The 4,594-nt window shown below is 43.5% G+C and overlaps 1 protein-coding gene across 1 annotated transcript in view; it reads left to right on the top strand.

Moving 5' to 3' along the window:
* Nucleotides 1-4,594, top strand: part of LOC106567150 (membrane-associated guanylate kinase, WW and PDZ domain-containing protein 3) — a 192,983-nt gene that overhangs the window by 1,629 nt on the left and 186,760 nt on the right.

Raw genomic sequence — 4,594 nt, 5'->3', positions numbered from 1 at the left:
GTTAACTGGGACTGCACACGATCTCGGATTGGAATGGAATAAATAGTCAAGCTTGTAAATGGGCTGCGTCGGCCTCCAGGATAGTGGGAGGATCAGGTGTGTGTGTGTGGCCTGTATTTGTCTCCTAGACTGCTTATGCCAGTACATCAAGCAGTATAAACTGGGTCATTCCACCAGTTCAGTGCCTTTTGAGAAGTGTAACTTGGTTACATTTTCTTTTAACATTCTGTCATAAAAGATCACATGTTCAACATCATCAAAAAACTATTTTTCTCATCTGAAGAGGTCCAAGAAAAAAAGACTGTGCCAAATAAAGTAACAGGGTGGACTGTAACAGGGTTGACGATTTCTTCTTAAATGAGCCAGAACTCCCCATGTGACATGGGGAATAGAATCTTGTTGTGTGCAGCAGGGAGGGGCAATTGAATGCAAGCTGCACATCAAAAAAGTGTGAACTTTTCTAGCCTGTCTTTGTAACAGGGTGGACGCGTTCTGCTCGACCTGCTCCGTTTTTGACCACAAAACACCAGAAAATTGCCAAAAAAGACTAGAAACGGCTCACCTGCTTTTACACTGTTTTCACTATTAGATGTTCAATGTTTCTGTTGAAAAACATGTTTTAAAAGGGAATATTTTCACCATATTAAAATGAGAGTTAAGTTCGTGTAACAGGGTTGACCTTGAAATGAAGGACAGACTTAAAAGAATCACTACTCGCATGAAATCAGTAGATTTACAAAGCTGGTGAAACTTGAAGAGATTTTGGAGTTAAGTGGGTGACACAGGGTTGATAGAGGGACATGTCAAAATGCTGAATTTTGGCACTTTAGCAAATCTTCATCTAAATAAAAAAAATAAAAAAAATAGGATTAATTGACTTCGCTATGTGGTCTATATTAAAAGGCACTTCATTTGATATTGATTCAGTTGGTACACCATTTCTACTTAAAATATCAACGACCAATCCTCTTTGTTTGGATGGACAGATGTTGTTGGTCTTTCCCTGTCCTGTCCGGTTGTTCTTACGAAACGTCCTTGCGTTCTCCCCAGTGGCCTACATCGTCTCCATGTCAAGGAGTTCCTGACTTCTCGAACCTCATGGACGTTTTCCCTCTCCCTCATCTCTGTTTTACATACATGGACTAGTGTGGTTACTGGTTTTGCGTATACACAAGGAGACACATGTAAATGAAGCAGGGGAATTGGTGGGCGTACTTACACGGCAACTCGTATGGGTGGTGTGAGGAAGTGGTACTTTTCGATGTGTGTAGGGTTTTGCTATATGGACTGTCCCAAATGGCACCCTGCCTTTTGGGATGCAGGCGTGGTCCGAGTGAAGAGGCGCTCTGAAGAAACACTAGTGATGGGGGGGGGGGGGGATCGATAGTTGCATATCGGGATATTATTTTTGACACTGTATCGTTTTGACAATCGCAATATTATTTTTGCACTAGTTGGCTGTGCCTGCACCAAAACTCCAGTATTTTTCCTTCATAGCTTATTCTCCATATTCTTGTTTAGTATCGAATCGTGTTACATATAGAATCGTGAGAGTTGCAATACCAGTATCGTCACCTAATTATCGTGAGGTCCCTGGCAATTCCCAGCCCTAAGTAACACTTAGCTGAAGTTTAATGGTGCCAGGCCTTCAGCCTTGAGGTACGTCCAAGTCTAATGGATTCAATCACAGCCTTAAGTCCCCAGTCTGCTGTGCTGGCCTGGTTTGTGACTCTGCTCCTGTCCCATATATTTTCAGGTCTGTTGGATATCTTTGCGTTTGAATAAAACTAGTTGGCACTTGGCATTATCATACAACTGAACTTGTCTATTCAGTGCATACCAGACGGAGACAATATCACCTTGCTCCTGCAGACTTTTCTTGTGCTGTACGTTATGTGTGTGGCTGGATATGTGAAAGTCTGACCAAGCCCTGTTGCACAAGAAAACTGTGGGACCTTTTTAACGGCGTGCCTGTTATCCACCTTCCTTTCAAATGTGGGGTTTGGCAAACTGTTGCGCTTGATACCCCGGCCGGCCTCTACACTGTGTTGTTATCCCAGCCAGTCTCTGTAGTGTTTATCTGTCTATCCCTCAGCCTCATGGTTAATTCACCCATCATCTATCATTGATGGGTCCTCCATGCCTAGATGAGCTGGCTAGAGGCTGTCTCTGAGGATCAGATGTTACCAGGCCGGTGTTGTTGTGAACTCCAGTCCTGAGAGGCAGGGCCTGGGTTATAGGGCTATAGGCAAGTAGGGGCTGTCACACTGTAGTCTGGTTAGTGGTAACCATGGCACCACTGCCCATCTGTTGGCAGCCAGTGAGTTTATGACGACAGACACCTGAACTACACTGTGATGGTGGGGGCTGGCCTGACTTCAAAAGCTGAAGCTGGGTTAGAATCTTTAATCTGTTGCTTTGCTTACTTGTTAAAGCTATACTTTATTGCTATCGACGACTGTCTTTGTACTTTGTCGACGCCTGTGGTGATGAATCAATTTCCCTTGAGGGATGGATAAAGTTCTACTACAATACATACACACCTGTATGCATAGAAGTCCAATGCTCTAGTAGCCTAATCTACAGTAACACATGATTGCATATCTTTGAGAATTATTGCAGTATTGTGTTATCTTAACACTTCCTCCCCCTCTTAGCTTGCTCAATGCTCTCCACCTTCTCTGTTTTCTCTTCTGTCTGCGCTGCTTCTCCCTCCTCATCTACCCTCCTAGGAACATTGCTTCTCATTGGTTTTCTATTGTCTTGTGATTTCTCTCCCCTTCATTCTATTCCCTAATTGATTCTTCTCTCTTCCCTCCCCAGTCTCCACAGCATCACTGGTCTGTCTATAATACTCTGATAGCTTATTACATTATTGTAAGTCAATCAAACAGTACATCTTCAGGATTGTGTGCAATCCAGATGCTGTGATTGTGTGTAAATGAGTATGGGGTTGTTGATTAATACACCCTAAATTTGCACTGAAAGTGCTATGATTCCAGAAGAGCATATCCCATCTTCTTAACTGCATTGCCTAGCCATGAGCATTACATCTGTGGCTCTGAGCCAAACAGGAGAAGAGCCAATGTGATGCTGCTCTCTCTATCTTGCTGAGTGGCTCCAGGTCAGGATTGGAAACGTAGCACATGTCCTCTCTTTAAGTAGCCAGAGGGTGTGTCCCAAATCGTACCCTATTCCATTTTATAGTGCACAGATTTTGACCAAGGCCCATTTAGAAAAGTAGTGCACTATAAATGGAATAGGGTGCCATTTGTCCCTGGTCAAAAGTAGTGCACTGCGGGCCTCCCGACTGGTGAAGCAGTCTAAGGCACTGCATCGCAGTGCTAGAGGCGTCACTACAGACGCGGGCCACGACCGGGAGACCCTTGAGGTGGTGCACAATTGGCCCAGCGTCGTACGGGTTAGGGGAGGGTTTGGCCGGCTGTGAGGTCCTTGTGGTGGCCGGGCGCATGCATGCTGACTTCAGTTGCCAGCTGTACGGTGTTTCCTCCGACACGTTGGTGCGGCTGGCTTCCGGGTTAAGCGAGCAGTGTGTCAAGAAGCAGTGCTGCTTGGCAGGGTCATGTTTCGGAGGACACGTGGCTCTCGTGTTCCGACTCTCCCGAGTCCGTACGGGAGTTGCAGCGATGGGACAAGACTGTAACTACCAATTTGGATATCTGTAACTACCAATTTGGATATCACAAAATTTGGGGAGGAAAAAGGGTAAAAAATAAATAAATGGGGAAAATTAAAATAAGTAGTGCATTCAGTTTTATCCTGGCATCAAACCTGAATGTGTGATCTGCTTAGAGGGTTTGAGTGTGTCCCAACTGGTCCTTGGGCCTTGAACAAAAGTAGTCCACTATAAAAGGAATAATGTGCTATTTGGGAAGCAGACATTGTAAAAAGTGTGTTTAGACTTGGAGTGGGCGTGCCATTGATTATTGATGTGGTTTTTGGGGATCTGTTCTCTGCTTGTTTTGCTTTGTCATAATTAGGCTATAGTTAACGGACAGCAGTCCAGTCACCCTCCCCCTGCGAAGGTAAAGCAGCAACATGGCACTCAGGCATTTCTTTGACCTACAAACGATTGGACTGTCTGCAAACTGGCAATAAAAAGTAAATTGCATTCACTGGGGGCATCATCTTAATTGTCATGGTTTTTTGGGGGATGCTTGTGAAAAATGTGAAAATGGCAATAAATATATTGTTTAAAAATATATAAATGTGCAATCACTGTTTGTCTCCAGTTCATTAAAGGAAGTGAGTTTTGGAATCCAGCTCTTAGCTCAGATTCAAGAGGACAAGGTAGGTATGGTTAGGTATGGTTTTTATCTGAGTATTCTACAATTAGACACGTACAGTGCATTAATATATTTGTACCGCTTTACATAGTCCACATTTTGTTGTTACATCCTGAATTCAAAATGGATTCAATCAATTTCTCTCACCCATCTACACACAATACCCAATAATGACAAAGTGAAAACATGTTTTTAGAAATAGTAGCGCATTTATTGGAAATGTAATACATAAATATCTAATTTACATACCTATACACACCCCTGAGTCAATACATGTTAGAATCACT

Source organism: Salmo salar, chromosome ssa13 (genome assembly GCF_905237065.1).
Source record: "Salmo salar chromosome ssa13, Ssal_v3.1, whole genome shotgun sequence".
NCBI classification, from domain to species: Eukaryota; Metazoa; Chordata; class Actinopteri; order Salmoniformes; family Salmonidae; genus Salmo; species Salmo salar.
The sequence above is the reverse complement of the archived record's forward strand: the minus strand, read 5'-3'. Positions and strand labels throughout refer to the sequence as shown.